General features: G+C 41.7%; 2 pseudogenes; both read right to left on the bottom strand.

Annotated features, from left to right (window-relative positions):
• Nucleotides 1-4,139: 4,139 nt before the first annotated feature.
• Nucleotides 4,140-6,014, bottom strand: LOC123380996 (annotated as a pseudogene).
• A 6,070-nt stretch (nt 6,015-12,084) lies between these two features.
• On the bottom strand, nt 12,085-13,959 carry LOC123380997 (annotated as a pseudogene).
• Between the last annotated feature and the right edge of the window lie 4,899 nt (nt 13,960-18,858).

Below are 18,858 nucleotides of genomic sequence, written 5' to 3' on the forward strand. Positions count from 1 at the left end.
TAGAAATAAGAGGGTTTAAACCTCTATGTTTTGCTCTATCAAAGTAACTCTTTTGTCAGACATATTTCTTACGTTTGAGGTGGGATGCTTGCTGTGATGATAGGTAGTGATACGTGCCATAGGCATAAGGCTAGGGTGAGAGGTAGGAAGTTTTTTTCACAAGAGGTGTATTAGTTGGTCATATCGGAATCGTGGGTAGGATGCTCGGATCCACAAGAAAGTAATTGTTAGGAGCAGAGTCTTTACTGTAAAGTTGATGGTATATAGTTCTGGTATAGAAGGGCTATGGACTGCTCCGAAGAGTAGGAGTGTTGTGAGGATATTCATTATGATGATGTTAGCATATTCTGCTAGGAAGGATAGGGCGAAGGGGCCTGCTGCATAGTCTACATTGAATCCGGAGACTAGTTCTGACTCTCCTTCTGTCAGGTCGAATGGGGCTCGATTGGTCTCTGCTAGGGTTGAGATAAATCATATCACAGCTAGAGGTCATGCAGGGATGATTATTCTTGAGTGGCGATTAGTATGGCTAGTGTGAAGGATCCATTTATTAGTAGTACTGATAGGAGGATGATGGCTAGTGTGACTTCGTATGAGATTGCTTGGGCGACGGCTCGTAGGGCTCCGATTAGGGCGTATTTTGAATTTGAGGCTCACCCTGATCATAGGATGGAATAGACGGCCAGGCTTGATATAGCCAGTATAAATAATACTCCTAGGTTTATGTTAATGAGTGGGTATGGTATGGGTAGTGGGATTCATATGGTTAGGGCTAGTGTGAGGGCTAGGATTGGTGCTATAATGAATATTAATATGGAGGATGTGAGGGGTCGGAGAGGTTCTTTGGTGAAGAGTTTTACAGCGTCTGCGATAGGTTGGAGTAAGCCGTATGGTCCTACGACATTTGGTCCTTTACGGAGTTGCATATAGCCTAGCACTTTTCGTTCAACTAAGGTTAGGAAGGCTACAGCGAGGAGCATAGGAATAATTAGTGAGAGTACATTAACTATGAACATGTTGTTAAGGAGAGGAATCGAACCTCTGATAATAAAAGCTTAAGTTCTGTGCAGTTACCGGGCTCTGCCACCCTAACAAACCCGAGCTCTCGGGCAGTGTGATTAGATAAACTGTCTAGATTAAGATTATATCATCTATTTGGTTAAAGGCGCTTCGGTGAAGTGGGCCTCACTTCTCTTGTCCTTTCGTACTGGGAGAAGTTATTAAATAGATAGAAACCCACCTGGATGACTCCGGTCTGAACTCAGATCACGCAGGACTTTAATCGTCGAACAAACGAACCTTCGCTAGCTGCTGCACCATCGGGATGTCCTGATCCAACATCGAGGTCGTCAACCCTATTGTCGATATGGACTCTGAAATAGGATGGCGCTGTTATCCCTAGGGTAACTTGTTCCGTTGATCAAGGTTTTTGGATCAACAAGTGATGTAATACTTTCGACTGGGTAGTCTAGATTTAAATCACTCGGAGGTTGTTTTGTTCTCCGAGGTCACCCCAACCTAAATTGCCGGCCCACATAGAGGTTTGTTGTTCCTGTCGGTTAATTGATATAGGGTCTCTTTGGGTCGGTTAATTAAAGCTCCATAGGGTCTTCTCGTCTTATTATTATATTCCCGCCTCTTCACGGGAAGGTCAATTTCACGGCTTGGAAGTAAGAGACAGACAGTAAAGCCCTCGTGTGGCCGTTCATACAAGTCCCTATTTAGGGAACAAATGATTATGCTACCTTTGCACGGTCAGGATACCGCGGCCGTTTAACTAGCGTCACCGGGCAGGCAGTGCCTCTCATACTGGAAATGCTAGAGGTGATGTTTTTGGTAAACAGGCGGGGCTTGTGTTTGCCGAGTTCCTTTTACTTCTTTTAATCTTTCCCTAATTTGCATCCCTGGGTTGGGTTAACAATTAGTTTGATATTTTGTTTATGGTTAGGTTGTATATATCTTGTTGTTAACTATCAGTGGTTATCCGTTCTGATATAAGCTTATGCAGGGAGAAATATTTCTTGTTACTCATATTGGCATTATTGCTTCTATTATTAAATAGATTAGCCCAGTTTTAGATTAGGAGTTGGTTGCATTTTTTTTTTTTTTTGACATTAAGATGTTTTGATTGTTGAGCTTGAACGCTTTCTTAATTGATGGCTGCTTTTAGGCCAACTATGATTTATATTTATGCTTACTCTCTAATGAAGGCTGTATCCTAATTCTAAAAAGCTGTACCTTTTTAGATTATATTTTAAACTTACATTAGAATTTTAGGGTTTTTGAGGTAAGGTTAAAGTTGAACTAAGATTCTGTTCTGGGCAACCAGCTATCACCAGGCTCGTTAGGCTTTTCACCTCTACCCACAAATCTTCTCACTATTGTGCAACATAGACGAGTTCATCCTGTAATAGATTGTTCATGGGTAGCTCGTCTGGTTTCGGGGGACCTAGCTGAAGTTCTCTTTGTTAGGTTGTTCTAGCTAACTCATTATGCAAAAGGTACAAGGGGTAATCTTTGCTGTGCGGTGCTTATTTTAATTTTATCTTTCATCTTTCCCTTGCGGTGCTTTCTCTATAGCGCCAAGTTAAATTTCTATCTCCTATACTTTTTAAGGTAACTGAATGTTTTGTTTTATTTTCTAGTGTTAGTTGTGTTTATAGGTGTTTGGGCTAGCTTTAGCTCCAGACGGTCAGTTTAATATGAAATCTTCTGGGTGTAAGCCCGATGCTTTGTCTAAGCTACATCTTGTTATCCAAGCACACTTTCCAGTACGCTTACCTTGTTACGACTTATCTATCTCCTCTTGTGGGTGTGGTGATTTAAATAGGTTTTTTGGGGAACTACCACTTGAGGAGGGTGACGGGCGGTGTGTGCGTGCTTCATGGCCCGATTCAATTGAGCTCTCTATTCGCAAATTTACCACTAAATCCTCCTTTAATACTTAATTTCATAAGGATCTTCGTGGGTATTCTAATTTTAGAAAGTGTAGCCCATTGCTTCCCATCTCATGAGCTACACCTTGACCTAACTTTTTTTGGGTTAAGATACTTGTGCTTACTTTTCTTCCTCTTTAGGGTTTGCTGAAGACGGCGGTATATAGGCTGAATTAGCAAGAGATGGTGAGGTATATCGGGGTTTATCGATTATAGAACAGGCTCCTCTAGAGGGATGTAAAGCACCGCCAAGTCCTTTGAGTTCTAAGCTGTTGCTGGTAGTTCTCTGGCGGATAGTTTTGTTTAGGATAACTATCTAAGTTTAGGGCTAAGCATAGTGGGGTATCTAATCCCAGTTTGGGTCTTAGCTGTCGTGTAGTCGGAGGTGTTAAAGTTACTTTCGTGCTGTATTTTTATGTTAACTCTAGCTTTCTACGGCCTAGTTAAAATTTAACTTTAGTATATTTTTTTCTCTGTAACACGCTTTACGCCGTGGGTCTATTAGTTTGGGCTAATCGTATGACCGCGGTGGCTGGCACGAAATTTACCAACCCTTGTTTAATACAGCTTAGTCGAACTTTCATTCATGGCTTAATTTTTATCACTGCTGTATCCCGTGGGGGTGTGGCTGAGCAAGGTGTTATGAGCTACTGTGGTTGTGTGCTTGATACCAGCTCCTTTAGGTCACTGGGTGACTTAGAGGGCATTTTCACCGGGATGCGGAGGCTTGCATGTGTAATCTTATTAATAACTAATGGAAAGGCCAGGACCAAACCTTTGTGTTTATGGAGTCTGGCGACTCATCTAGGCATTTTCAGTGCCTTGCTTTATATGTTTAAGCTACGTTAACTGGGACGTGGGGTTAATTTGGACATGTAAAATGTTGTTCGATAGGGACGAATTAGAGATCAGGTCGGTGTGTCTATAGATAACTGCGAACGGAGTTATGATTTAGTATTAATAGCTAGTAATGATAGGGGATTGCTAAGCTTATAAGCGTTTTCTTAGGCCTTATGTTTAGGTACGGTCTAGTCTTGTTTTTGGGGTTTGGCAAGACATAAATAGGCACGTATTATTATAAATCAGGTTAACGGGGGGTAAGGGGGGGGTTGGATTAAGCTAGTTATCTACTAAATCAAAGTGTTTGCGTGTGTACGTGTGTACGTGTGTACGTGTGTACGTGTGTACGTCAGAGTTGTTTGGTTTAGTCGGCCTGGAATAGCATCAGGTTTTAGGCCTAGGGATGGGACGGCTCATGAGTGTAACACATCTTCTGATGAAATTAATATGCGAATGGTCATTTCTATTGGTAAAACTACTCGGTTGTCAACTTCTAATAGCCGGAGTTCTCCGGGTTTTAATTCTTGGGTAGGAATCATAGAAGAGTCAAAATTCAAGTCTTCGTAGTCAGTGTACTCATAACTTCAATATCTTTGATGCCCCCATGGTTTTTACTGTGAGGGAGGGGTTGTTGATTTCATCCATTATATAGAGAATTCGTGAAGAGGGCAGGGCGATAAGAGTCAGGATAATAGCAGGTAAAATAGTTCAGATGGTTTCTACTTCTTGAGCATCCATTGTACTTGTGTGCGTGAGCTTGGTTGTTAGTATCAACGAGATAATATAAAGAACTAAGGAGCTGATTAGAAATACAATTATTAACGTATGGTCGTGGAAATGTAGGAGTTCCTCTATAATGGGAGATGTAGCATCTTGAAAACCTAGTTGGAAGGGGTACGCCATGGAAGCATATAGGATTCAAGCCTATAATTTAACTTCGACAAAGTTATGTAATTGTTTTACTAATGCTTCGTAATTGCGAAAGACATAATGGTTATGGCATTGGCTTGACACCAGTTAAGGAGGGTTCGATTCCTTCCTTTCTTATTTTAATAACACATAAGTTGGCTCTTCAAATGTGTGGTACGGAGGGGGACATCCATATAATCATTCAAGATTAGTTGTGGTTAATTCTACTATGGCCACTTCTCGCTTGGATGCGAAAGCTTCTCACACTATGAAAACTATTAACATAACTGCCGTTAATGAGATGAAAGGGCCCATTGAGGAAATTGTGTTTCAAAGTTGTGTATGCATCTGGGTAGTCAGAATAACGTCGCGGCATTCCAGACAGGCCTAGGAAGTGCTGAGGGAAGAACGTTATATTGACTCCTACAAACATAATGGTAAAGTGAATTTTTGCTCAAGTGTTGTCAAGGGTGTACCCTGAGAATAGGGGGAATCGATGGACGAAGCCTCCTATAATAGCGAATACTGCTCCTATTGACAAGACATAGTGAAAGTGGGCCGCTACGTAATATGTGTCGTGAAGAACAATGTCTAATGAAGAGTTTGCTAGTACAATTCCCGTTAGGCCTCCTACGGTAAATAGGAAAATAAAGCCTAAGGCTCATAGTATAGCGGGGGACCATTTACTATTACCTCCGTGAAGAGTAGCCAGTCAACTAAATACTCTTACCCCAGTAGGAATGGCGATAATTATAGTGGCTGATGTAAAGTATGCTCGTGTGTCTACATCCATTCCTACAGTAAACATGTGATGGGCTCATACGATAAAGCCCAGAAAGCCGATTGATATCATGGCTCAAACTATTCCCATGTAGCCAAAGGGTCCTTTTTTACCTGAATAATAGGTAACAATATGTGAGATTATCCCCAAACCGGGTAGAATTAAAAGGTAAACTTCTGGGTGGCCAAAGAATCAGAATAAGTGTTGGTGTCAGATAGGATCTCCTCCCCCAGCGGGGTCAAAGAATGTAGTGTTTAGGTTTCGATCTGTTAGTAGCCTAGTGATTCCCGCTGCTAAAACTGGGAGTGATAGAAGTAACAGGACAGCAGTGATTAAGACTGATCAAACAAATAGGGGTGTTTGATATTGAGACATGGCAGGAGGTTTTATATTAATCATAGTAGTAATAAAATTAATAGCACCCAAGATTGAGGAGACACCTGCCAGGTGTAGTGAGAAAATAGTTAGGTCTACGGATGCTCCCGCATGAGCCAGGTTCCCGGCTAGGGGCGGGTATACTGTCCATCCGGTTCCTGCTCCGGCTGCTACCATAGATGAGGCGAGTAAGAGTAGAAAGGATGGGGGAAGGAGCCAGAAGCTCATGTTGTTTATTCGGGGAAACGCTATGTCAGGGGCACCAATTAGTAATGGGACCAATCAGTTTCCGAACCCTCCGATCATAATAGGCATCACCATAAAGAAGATCATTACAAAAGCATGAGCGGTGACGATCACATTATAAATCTGATCGTCTCCTAGCAGTGTGCCAGGGTGACCCAGTTCGGCCCGGATTAGGAGACTAAGAGCAGTCCCCACCATGCCAGCTCAGGCACCAAATAGAAGGTAAAGAGTACCAATATCTTTGTGATTAGTTGAAAATAGTCAACGGTTTATGAACATAGGTAAGATGGCTGAGTAAGCATCGGACTGTAAATCTAAAGACAGAGGTTCGAGCCCTCTTTTTACCAAGTCCTGCGGTGAATGTCATGTTGAATTGCAAATTCAAAGCAGCAGCTTGGCGCTGCCGGGGCTTCTCCCGCCTTGTTTTTCTAGGCGGCGGGAGAAGTGGATTGAAGCCAGTTGATGAGGGTATTTAGCTGTTAACTAAAATTTCGTGGGGTTGGGGCCCACCAATCTAGTGAGGACTTAGCTTAATTAAAGTGTTTGATTTGCAATCACTTGATGTAAGATAGATTCTTGCAGTCCTTAGAATGGTTTGATGTGCAGAAGTGAAGTCTGTGGGACTTGCTTAGAGCTTTGAAGGCTCTTGGTCTAGTTTAACCTAAACTTCTAATCCAGGATGGATAGTATTGGTGTAAGTGGAAGTAGTATGGTTGGTATTGCGACTAGAGGGGGCAGGAAGGTTATTTTTCCTGTGCATTCAAATCGTCATTTTATTTTTATGCTGTTGTTTGAGGGGAACATGGTTAGTGCGGTAGTGTATGTTAGTCGTATGTAGAAGGATGGGTTAAGTAGTGCTGTTGTGGCTAGTAGTGTTGGTATTATGATTATTTCATTTTTAGTTAGTTCCTGGATGATTATTCATTTTGGAATAAACCCAGAGAGTGGGGGAAGGCCCTCTAGGGATACCATTAATACTAGGATGAGTGAGGTGATTAGAGGGGTTTTATTTCATGTTTGTGACAGGGATGATGTTGTGGTGGTGGAGCTATGTATGAATAGTATAAAGGTGGTTAGTGTTATAATGATATAGATAGTTAGGTTTAAGATTATTATCGTGGGGCTGTACATTAGGATAGCTGTTATTCAGCCTATATGGGCGATTGAGGAGTACGCTATGATTTTTCGTAGTTGTGTTTGGTTGAGGCCTCCTCAGCCTCCGACTATGACTGATAAAATGGATATTGTTAGGATTAGGTTAGGATTGATAGTGGATGAGATTTGGTAGAGGATTGATAGTGGTGCGATTTTTTTGTCCTGTTAGTAGAATTAAGCCTGATGATATAGAAATTCCTTGTGTAACTTCGGGCACTCCGAAGCGGAATGGGGCTAGTCCTAGTTTTATTGCTAGAGCGGTTGTTATTATGATCGATGCTATGGGGTTAAGGTCTTTTAATATGGTTCATTGTCCTGAGTGCAGTAGATTGATGATGATTCCTATTATTAGGATTATGGAGGCGGTCGCTTGTGTTAAGAAATATTTTGTGGCGGCTTCTATGGCTCGTGGGTTGTATTTTTTTTTTATGAGGATAGGGATGATGGCTAATAGGTTTATTTCCAAGCCAATTCAGACTATGAGTCAGTGGGAGGTTGTTACTACAATTATAGTTCCTGAGATAACGGTTAATATAACGATAATAAAAATAGGGGGTTTGATTAGTCTGGGAAGGGTATAAGCCAACATTTTCGGGCTAGGGGCCCGATAGCTTATTTAGCTGACCTTACTTTAGAATATGGTGTAATAATGGTAGCACGAAGACTTTTGGATTCTTAGGATTAGGTTCGATTCCTATTGTTCTAGAAATAAGAGGGTTTAAACCTCTATGTTTTGCTCTATCAAAGTAACTCTTTTGTCAGACATATTTCTTACGTTTGAGGTGGGATGCTTGCTGTGATGATAGGTAGTGATACGTGCCATAGGCATAAGGCTAGGGTGAGAGGTAGGAAGTTTTTTTCACAAGAGGTGTATTAGTTGGTCATATCGGAATCGTGGGTAGGATGCTCGGATCCACAAGAAAGTAATTGTTAGGAGCAGAGTCTTTACTGTAAAGTTGATGGTATATAGTTCTGGTATAGAAGGGCTATGGACTGCTCCGAAGAGTAGGAGTGTTGTGAGGATATTCATTATGATGATGTTAGCATATTCTGCTAGGAAGGATAGGGCGAAGGGGCCTGCTGCATAGTCTACATTGAATCCGGAGACTAGTTCTGACTCTCCTTCTGTCAGGTCGAATGGGGCTCGATTGGTCTCTGCTAGGGTTGAGATAAATCATATCACAGCTAGAGGTCATGCAGGGATGATTATTCTTGAGTGGCGATTAGTATGGCTAGTGTGAAGGATCCATTTATTAGTAGTACTGATAGGAGGATGATGGCTAGTGTGACTTCGTATGAGATTGCTTGGGCGACGGCTCGTAGGGCTCCGATTAGGGCGTATTTTGAATTTGAGGCTCACCCTGATCATAGGATGGAATAGACGGCCAGGCTTGATATAGCCAGTATAAATAATACTCCTAGGTTTATGTTAATGAGTGGGTATGGTATGGGTAGTGGGATTCATATGGTTAGGGCTAGTGTGAGGGCTAGGATTGGTGCTATAATGAATATTAATATGGAGGATGTGAGGGGTCGGAGAGGTTCTTTGGTGAAGAGTTTTACAGCGTCTGCGATAGGTTGGAGTAAGCCGTATGGTCCTACGACATTTGGTCCTTTACGGAGTTGCATATAGCCTAGCACTTTTCGTTCAACTAAGGTTAGGAAGGCTACAGCGAGGAGCATAGGAATAATTAGTGAGAGTACATTAACTATGAACATGTTGTTAAGGAGAGGAATCGAACCTCTGATAATAAAAGCTTAAGTTCTGTGCAGTTACCGGGCTCTGCCACCCTAACAAACCCGAGCTCTCGGGCAGTGTGATTAGATAAACTGTCTAGATTAAGATTATATCATCTATTTGGTTAAAGGCGCTTCGGTGAAGTGGGCCTCACTTCTCTTGTCCTTTCGTACTGGGAGAAGTTATTAAATAGATAGAAACCCACCTGGATGACTCCGGTCTGAACTCAGATCACGCAGGACTTTAATCGTCGAACAAACGAACCTTCGCTAGCTGCTGCACCATCGGGATGTCCTGATCCAACATCGAGGTCGTCAACCCTATTGTCGATATGGACTCTGAAATAGGATGGCGCTGTTATCCCTAGGGTAACTTGTTCCGTTGATCAAGGTTTTTGGATCAACAAGTGATGTAATACTTTCGACTGGGTAGTCTAGATTTAAATCACTCGGAGGTTGTTTTGTTCTCCGAGGTCACCCCAACCTAAATTGCCGGCCCACATAGAGGTTTGTTGTTCCTGTCGGTTAATTGATATAGGGTCTCTTTGGGTCGGTTAATTAAAGCTCCATAGGGTCTTCTCGTCTTATTATTATATTCCCGCCTCTTCACGGGAAGGTCAATTTCACGGCTTGGAAGTAAGAGACAGACAGTAAAGCCCTCGTGTGGCCGTTCATACAAGTCCCTATTTAGGGAACAAATGATTATGCTACCTTTGCACGGTCAGGATACCGCGGCCGTTTAACTAGCGTCACCGGGCAGGCAGTGCCTCTCATACTGGAAATGCTAGAGGTGATGTTTTTGGTAAACAGGCGGGGCTTGTGTTTGCCGAGTTCCTTTTACTTCTTTTAATCTTTCCCTAATTTGCATCCCTGGGTTGGGTTAACAATTAGTTTGATATTTTGTTTATGGTTAGGTTGTATATATCTTGTTGTTAACTATCAGTGGTTATCCGTTCTGATATAAGCTTATGCAGGGAGAAATATTTCTTGTTACTCATATTGGCATTATTGCTTCTATTATTAAATAGATTAGCCCAGTTTTAGATTAGGAGTTGGTTGCATTTTTTTTTTTTTTTGACATTAAGATGTTTTGATTGTTGAGCTTGAACGCTTTCTTAATTGATGGCTGCTTTTAGGCCAACTATGATTTATATTTATGCTTACTCTCTAATGAAGGCTGTATCCTAATTCTAAAAAGCTGTACCTTTTTAGATTATATTTTAAACTTACATTAGAATTTTAGGGTTTTTGAGGTAAGGTTAAAGTTGAACTAAGATTCTGTTCTGGGCAACCAGCTATCACCAGGCTCGTTAGGCTTTTCACCTCTACCCACAAATCTTCTCACTATTGTGCAACATAGACGAGTTCATCCTGTAATAGATTGTTCATGGGTAGCTCGTCTGGTTTCGGGGGACCTAGCTGAAGTTCTCTTTGTTAGGTTGTTCTAGCTAACTCATTATGCAAAAGGTACAAGGGGTAATCTTTGCTGTGCGGTGCTTATTTTAATTTTATCTTTCATCTTTCCCTTGCGGTGCTTTCTCTATAGCGCCAAGTTAAATTTCTATCTCCTATACTTTTTAAGGTAACTGAATGTTTTGTTTTATTTTCTAGTGTTAGTTGTGTTTATAGGTGTTTGGGCTAGCTTTAGCTCCAGACGGTCAGTTTAATATGAAATCTTCTGGGTGTAAGCCCGATGCTTTGTCTAAGCTACATCTTGTTATCCAAGCACACTTTCCAGTACGCTTACCTTGTTACGACTTATCTATCTCCTCTTGTGGGTGTGGTGATTTAAATAGGTTTTTTGGGGAACTACCACTTGAGGAGGGTGACGGGCGGTGTGTGCGTGCTTCATGGCCCGATTCAATTGAGCTCTCTATTCGCAAATTTACCACTAAATCCTCCTTTAATACTTAATTTCATAAGGATCTTCGTGGGTATTCTAATTTTAGAAAGTGTAGCCCATTGCTTCCCATCTCATGAGCTACACCTTGACCTAACTTTTTTTGGGTTAAGATACTTGTGCTTACTTTTCTTCCTCTTTAGGGTTTGCTGAAGACGGCGGTATATAGGCTGAATTAGCAAGAGATGGTGAGGTATATCGGGGTTTATCGATTATAGAACAGGCTCCTCTAGAGGGATGTAAAGCACCGCCAAGTCCTTTGAGTTCTAAGCTGTTGCTGGTAGTTCTCTGGCGGATAGTTTTGTTTAGGATAACTATCTAAGTTTAGGGCTAAGCATAGTGGGGTATCTAATCCCAGTTTGGGTCTTAGCTGTCGTGTAGTCGGAGGTGTTAAAGTTACTTTCGTGCTGTATTTTTATGTTAACTCTAGCTTTCTACGGCCTAGTTAAAATTTAACTTTAGTATATTTTTTTCTCTGTAACACGCTTTACGCCGTGGGTCTATTAGTTTGGGCTAATCGTATGACCGCGGTGGCTGGCACGAAATTTACCAACCCTTGTTTAATACAGCTTAGTCGAACTTTCATTCATGGCTTAATTTTTATCACTGCTGTATCCCGTGGGGGTGTGGCTGAGCAAGGTGTTATGAGCTACTGTGGTTGTGTGCTTGATACCAGCTCCTTTAGGTCACTGGGTGACTTAGAGGGCATTTTCACCGGGATGCGGAGGCTTGCATGTGTAATCTTATTAATAACTAATGGAAAGGCCAGGACCAAACCTTTGTGTTTATGGAGTCTGGCGACTCATCTAGGCATTTTCAGTGCCTTGCTTTATATGTTTAAGCTACGTTAACTGGGACGTGGGGTTAATTTGGACATGTAAAATGTTGTTCGATAGGGACGAATTAGAGATCAGGTCGGTGTGTCTATAGATAACTGCGAACGGAGTTATGATTTAGTATTAATAGCTAGTAATGATAGGGGATTGCTAAGCTTATAAGCGTTTTCTTAGGCCTTATGTTTAGGTACGGTCTAGTCTTGTTTTTGGGGTTTGGCAAGACATAAATAGGCACGTATTATTATAAATCAGGTTAACGGGGGGTAAGGGGGGGGTTGGATTAAGCTAGTTATCTACTAAATCAAAGTGTTTGCGTGTGTACGTGTGTACGTGTGTACGTGTGTACGTGTGTACGTCAGAGTTGTTTGGTTTAGTCGGCCTGGAATAGCATCAGGTTTTAGGCCTAGGGATGGGACGGCTCATGAGTGTAACACATCTTCTGATGAAATTAATATGCGAATGGTCATTTCTATTGGTAAAACTACTCGGTTGTCAACTTCTAATAGCCGGAGTTCTCCGGGTTTTAATTCTTGGGTAGGAATCATAGAAGAGTCAAAATTCAAGTCTTCGTAGTCAGTGTACTCATAACTTCAATATCTTTGATGCCCCCATGGTTTTTACTGTGAGGGAGGGGTTGTTGATTTCATCCATTATATAGAGAATTCGTGAAGAGGGCAGGGCGATAAGAGTCAGGATAATAGCAGGTAAAATAGTTCAGATGGTTTCTACTTCTTGAGCATCCATTGTACTTGTGTGCGTGAGCTTGGTTGTTAGTATCAACGAGATAATATAAAGAACTAAGGAGCTGATTAGAAATACAATTATTAACGTATGGTCGTGGAAATGTAGGAGTTCCTCTATAATGGGAGATGTAGCATCTTGAAAACCTAGTTGGAAGGGGTACGCCATGGAAGCATATAGGATTCAAGCCTATAATTTAACTTCGACAAAGTTATGTAATTGTTTTACTAATGCTTCGTAATTGCGAAAGACATAATGGTTATGGCATTGGCTTGACACCAGTTAAGGAGGGTTCGATTCCTTCCTTTCTTATTTTAATAACACATAAGTTGGCTCTTCAAATGTGTGGTACGGAGGGGGACATCCATATAATCATTCAAGATTAGTTGTGGTTAATTCTACTATGGCCACTTCTCGCTTGGATGCGAAAGCTTCTCACACTATGAAAACTATTAACATAACTGCCGTTAATGAGATGAAAGGGCCCATTGAGGAAATTGTGTTTCAAAGTTGTGTATGCATCTGGGTAGTCAGAATAACGTCGCGGCATTCCAGACAGGCCTAGGAAGTGCTGAGGGAAGAACGTTATATTGACTCCTACAAACATAATGGTAAAGTGAATTTTTGCTCAAGTGTTGTCAAGGGTGTACCCTGAGAATAGGGGGAATCGATGGACGAAGCCTCCTATAATAGCGAATACTGCTCCTATTGACAAGACATAGTGAAAGTGGGCCGCTACGTAATATGTGTCGTGAAGAACAATGTCTAATGAAGAGTTTGCTAGTACAATTCCCGTTAGGCCTCCTACGGTAAATAGGAAAATAAAGCCTAAGGCTCATAGTATAGCGGGGGACCATTTACTATTACCTCCGTGAAGAGTAGCCAGTCAACTAAATACTCTTACCCCAGTAGGAATGGCGATAATTATAGTGGCTGATGTAAAGTATGCTCGTGTGTCTACATCCATTCCTACAGTAAACATGTGATGGGCTCATACGATAAAGCCCAGAAAGCCGATTGATATCATGGCTCAAACTATTCCCATGTAGCCAAAGGGTCCTTTTTTACCTGAATAATAGGTAACAATATGTGAGATTATCCCCAAACCGGGTAGAATTAAAAGGTAAACTTCTGGGTGGCCAAAGAATCAGAATAAGTGTTGGTGTCAGATAGGATCTCCTCCCCCAGCGGGGTCAAAGAATGTAGTGTTTAGGTTTCGATCTGTTAGTAGCCTAGTGATTCCCGCTGCTAAAACTGGGAGTGATAGAAGTAACAGGACAGCAGTGATTAAGACTGATCAAACAAATAGGGGTGTTTGATATTGAGACATGGCAGGAGGTTTTATATTAATCATAGTAGTAATAAAATTAATAGCACCCAAGATTGAGGAGACACCTGCCAGGTGTAGTGAGAAAATAGTTAGGTCTACGGATGCTCCCGCATGAGCCAGGTTCCCGGCTAGGGGCGGGTATACTGTCCATCCGGTTCCTGCTCCGGCTGCTACCATAGATGAGGCGAGTAAGAGTAGAAAGGATGGGGGAAGGAGCCAGAAGCTCATGTTGTTTATTCGGGGAAACGCTATGTCAGGGGCACCAATTAGTAATGGGACCAATCAGTTTCCGAACCCTCCGATCATAATAGGCATCACCATAAAGAAGATCATTACAAAAGCATGAGCGGTGACGATCACATTATAAATCTGATCGTCTCCTAGCAGTGTGCCAGGGTGACCCAGTTCGGCCCGGATTAGGAGACTAAGAGCAGTCCCCACCATGCCAGCTCAGGCACCAAATAGAAGGTAAAGAGTACCAATATCTTTGTGATTAGTTGAAAATAGTCAACGGTTTATGAACATAGGTAAGATGGCTGAGTAAGCATCGGACTGTAAATCTAAAGACAGAGGTTCGAGCCCTCTTTTTACCAAGTCCTGCGGTGAATGTCATGTTGAATTGCAAATTCAAAGCAGCAGCTTGGCGCTGCCGGGGCTTCTCCCGCCTTGTTTTTCTAGGCGGCGGGAGAAGTGGATTGAAGCCAGTTGATGAGGGTATTTAGCTGTTAACTAAAATTTCGTGGGGTTGGGGCCCACCAATCTAGTGAGGACTTAGCTTAATTAAAGTGTTTGATTTGCAATCACTTGATGTAAGATAGATTCTTGCAGTCCTTAGAATGGTTTGATGTGCAGAAGTGAAGTCTGTGGGACTTGCTTAGAGCTTTGAAGGCTCTTGGTCTAGTTTAACCTAAACTTCTAATCCAGGATGGATAGTATTGGTGTAAGTGGAAGTAGTATGGTTGGTATTGCGACTAGAGGGGGCAGGAAGGTTATTTTTCCTGTGCATTCAAATCGTCATTTTATTTTTATGCTGTTGTTTGAGGGGAACATGGTTAGTGCGGTAGTGTATGTTAGTCGTATGTAGAAGGATGGGTTAAGTAGTGCTGTTGTGGCTAGTAGTGTTGGTATTATGATTATTTCATTTTTAGTTAGTTCCTGGATGATTATTCATTTTGGAATAAACCCAGAGAGTGGGGGAAGGCCCTCTAGGGATACCATTAATACTAGGATGAGTGAGGTGATTAGAGGGGTTTTATTTCATGTTTGTGACAGGGATGATGTTGTGGTGGTGGAGCTATGTATGAATAGTATAAAGGTGGTTAGTGTTATAATGATATAGATAGTTAGGTTTAAGATTATTATCGTGGGGCTGTACATTAGGATAGCTGTTATTCAGCCTATATGGGCGATTGAGGAGTACGCTATGATTTTTCGTAGTTGTGTTTGGTTGAGGCCTCCTCAGCCTCCGACTATGACTGATAAAATGGATATTGTTAGGATTAGGTTAGGATTGATAGTGGATGAGATTTGGTAGAGGATTGATAGTGGTGCGATTTTTTTGTCCTGTTAGTAGAATTAAGCCTGATGATATAGAAATTCCTTGTGTAACTTCGGGCACTCCGAAGCGGAATGGGGCTAGTCCTAGTTTTATTGCTAGAGCGGTTGTTATTATGATCGATGCTATGGGGTTAAGGTCTTTTAATATGGTTCATTGTCCTGAGTGCAGTAGATTGATGATGATTCCTATTATTAGGATTATGGAGGCGGTCGCTTGTGTTAAGAAATATTTTGTGGCGGCTTCTATGGCTCGTGGGTTGTATTTTTTTTTTATGAGGATAGGGATGATGGCTAATAGGTTTATTTCCAAGCCAATTCAGACTATGAGTCAGTGGGAGGTTGTTACTACAATTATAGTTCCTGAGATAACGGTTAATATAACGATAATAAAAATAGGGGGTTTGATTAGTCTGGGAAGGGTATAAGCCAACATTTTCGGGCTAGGGGCCCGATAGCTTATTTAGCTGACCTTACTTTAGAATATGGTGTAATAATGGTAGCACGAAGACTTTTGGATTCTTAGGATTAGGTTCGATTCCTATTGTTCTAGAAATAAGAGGGTTTAAACCTCTATGTTTTGCTCTATCAAAGTAACTCTTTTGTCAGACATATTTCTTACGTTTGAGGTGGGATGCTTGCTGTGATGATAGGTAGTGATACGTGCCATAGGCATAAGGCTAGGGTGAGAGGTAGGAAGTTTTTTTCACAAGAGGTGTATTAGTTGGTCATATCGGAATCGTGGGTAGGATGCTCGGATCCACAAGAAAGTAATTGTTAGGAGCAGAGTCTTTACTGTAAAGTTGATGGTATATAGTTCTGGTATAGAAGGGCTATGGACTGCTCCGAAGAGTAGGAGTGTTGTGAGGATATTCATTATGATGATGTTAGCATATTCTGCTAGGAAGGATAGGGCGAAGGGGCCTGCTGCATAGTCTACATTGAATCCGGAGACTAGTTCTGACTCTCCTTCTGTCAGGTCGAATGGGGCTCGATTGGTCTCTGCTAGGGTTGAGATAAATCATATCACAGCTAGAGGTCATGCAGGGATGATTATTCTTGAGTGGCGATTAGTATGGCTAGTGTGAAGGATCCATTTATTAGTAGTACTGATAGGAGGATGATGGCTAGTGTGACTTCGTATGAGATTGCTTGGGCGACGGCTCGTAGGGCTCCGATTAGGGCGTATTTTGAATTTGAGGCTCACCCTGATCATAGGATGGAATAGACGGCCAGGCTTGATATAGCCAGTATAAATAATACTCCTAGGTTTATGTTAATGAGTGGGTATGGTATGGGTAGTGGGATTCATATGGTTAGGGCTAGTGTGAGGGCTAGGATTGGTGCTATAATGAATATTAATATGGAGGATGTGAGGGGTCGGAGAGGTTCTTTGGTGAAGAGTTTTACAGCGTCTGCGATAGGTTGGAGTAAGCCGTATGGTCCTACGACATTTGGTCCTTTACGGAGTTGCATATAGCCTAGCACTTTTCGTTCAACTAAGGTTAGGAAGGCTACAGCGAGGAGCATAGGAATAATTAGTGAGAGTACATTAACTATGAACATGTTGTTAAGGAGAGGAATCGAACCTCTGATAATAAAAGCTTAAGTTCTGTGCAGTTACCGGGCTCTGCCACCCTAACAAACCCGAGCTCTCGGGCAGTGTGATTAGATAAACTGTCTAGATTAAGATTATATCATCTATTTGGTTAAAGGCGCTTCGGTGAAGTGGGCCTCACTTCTCTTGTCCTTTCGTACTGGGAGAAGTTATTAAATAGATAGAAACCCACCTGGATGACTCCGGTCTGAACTCAGATCACGCAGGACTTTAATCGTCGAACAAACGAACCTTCGCTAGCTGCTGCACCATCGGGATGTCCTGATCCAACATCGAGGTCGTCAACCCTATTGTCGATATGGACTCTGAAATAGGATGGCGCTGTTATCCCTAGGGTAACTTGTTCCGTTGATCAAGGTTTTTGGATCAACAAGTGATGTAATACTTTCGACTGGGTAGTCTAGATTTAAATCACTCGGAGGTTGTTTTGTTCTCCGAGGTCACCCCAACCTAAATTGCCGGCCCACATAGAGGTTTGTTGTTCCTGTCGGTTAATTGATATAGGGTCTCTTTGGGTCGGTTAATTAAAGCTCCATAGGGTCTTCTCGTCTTATTATTATATTCCCGCCTCTTCACGGGAAGGTCAATTTCACGGCTTGGAAGTAAGAGACAGACAGTAAAGCCCTCGTGTGGCCGTTCATACAAGTCCCTATTTAGGGAACAAATGATTATGCTACCTTTGCACGGTCAGGATACCGCGGCCGTTTAACTAGCGTCACCGGGCAGGCAGTGCCTCTCATACTGGAAATGCTAGAGGTGATGTTTTTGGTAAACAGGCGGGGCTTGTGTTTGCCGAGTTCCTTTTACTTCTTTTAATCTTTCCCTAATTTGCATCCCTGGGTTGGGTTAACAATTAGTTTGATATTTTGTTTATGGTTAGGTTGTATATATCTTGTTGTTAACTATCAGTGGTTATCCGTTCTGATATAAGCTTATGCAGGGAGAAATATTTCTTGTTACTCATATTGGCATTATTGCTTCTATTATTAAATAGATTAGCCCAGTTTTAGATTAGGAGTTGGTTGCATTTTTTTTTTTTTTTGACATTAAGATGTTTTGATTGTTGAGCTTGAACGCTTTCTTAATTGATGGCTGCTTTTAGGCCAACTATGATTTATATTTATGCTTACTCTCTAATGAAGGCTGTATCCTAATTCTAAAAAGCTGTACCTTTTTAGATTATATTTTAAACTTACATTAGAATTTTAGGGTTTTTGAGGTAAGGTTAAAGTTGAACTAAGATTCTGTTCTGGGCAACCAGCTATCACCAGGCTCGTTAGGCTTTTCACCTCTACCCACAAATCTTCTCACTATTGTGCAACATAGACGAGTTCATCCTGTAATAGATTGTTCATGGGTAGCTCGTCTGGTTTCGGGGGACCTAGCTGAAGTTCTCTTTGTTAGGTTGTTCTAGCTAACTCATTATGCAAAAGGTACAAGGGGTAATCTTTGCTGTGCGGTGCTTATTTTAATTTTATCTTTCATCTTTCCCTTGCGGTGCTTTCTCTATAGCGCCAAGTTAAATTTCTATCTCCTATACTTTTTAAGGTAACTGAATGTTTTGTTTTATTTTCTAGTGTTAGTTGTGTTTATAGGTGTTTGGGCTAGCTTTAGCTCCAGACGGTCAGTTTAATATGAAATCTTCTGGGTGTAAGCCCGATGCTTTGTCTAAGCTACATCTTGTTATCCAAGCACACTTTCCAGTACGCTTACCTTGTTACGACTTATCTATCTCCTCTTGTGGGTGTGGTGATTTAAATAGGTTTTTTGGGGAACTACCACTTGAGGAGGGTGACGGGCGGTGTGTGCGTGCTTCATGGCCCGATTCAATTGAGCTCTCTATTCGCAAATTTACCACTAAATCCTCCTTTAATACTTAATTTCATAAGGATCTTCGTGG

This window comes from Felis catus, chromosome D2, assembly GCF_018350175.1.
Source record: "Felis catus isolate Fca126 chromosome D2, F.catus_Fca126_mat1.0, whole genome shotgun sequence".
NCBI lineage: Eukaryota > Metazoa > Chordata > Mammalia > Carnivora > Felidae > Felis > Felis catus.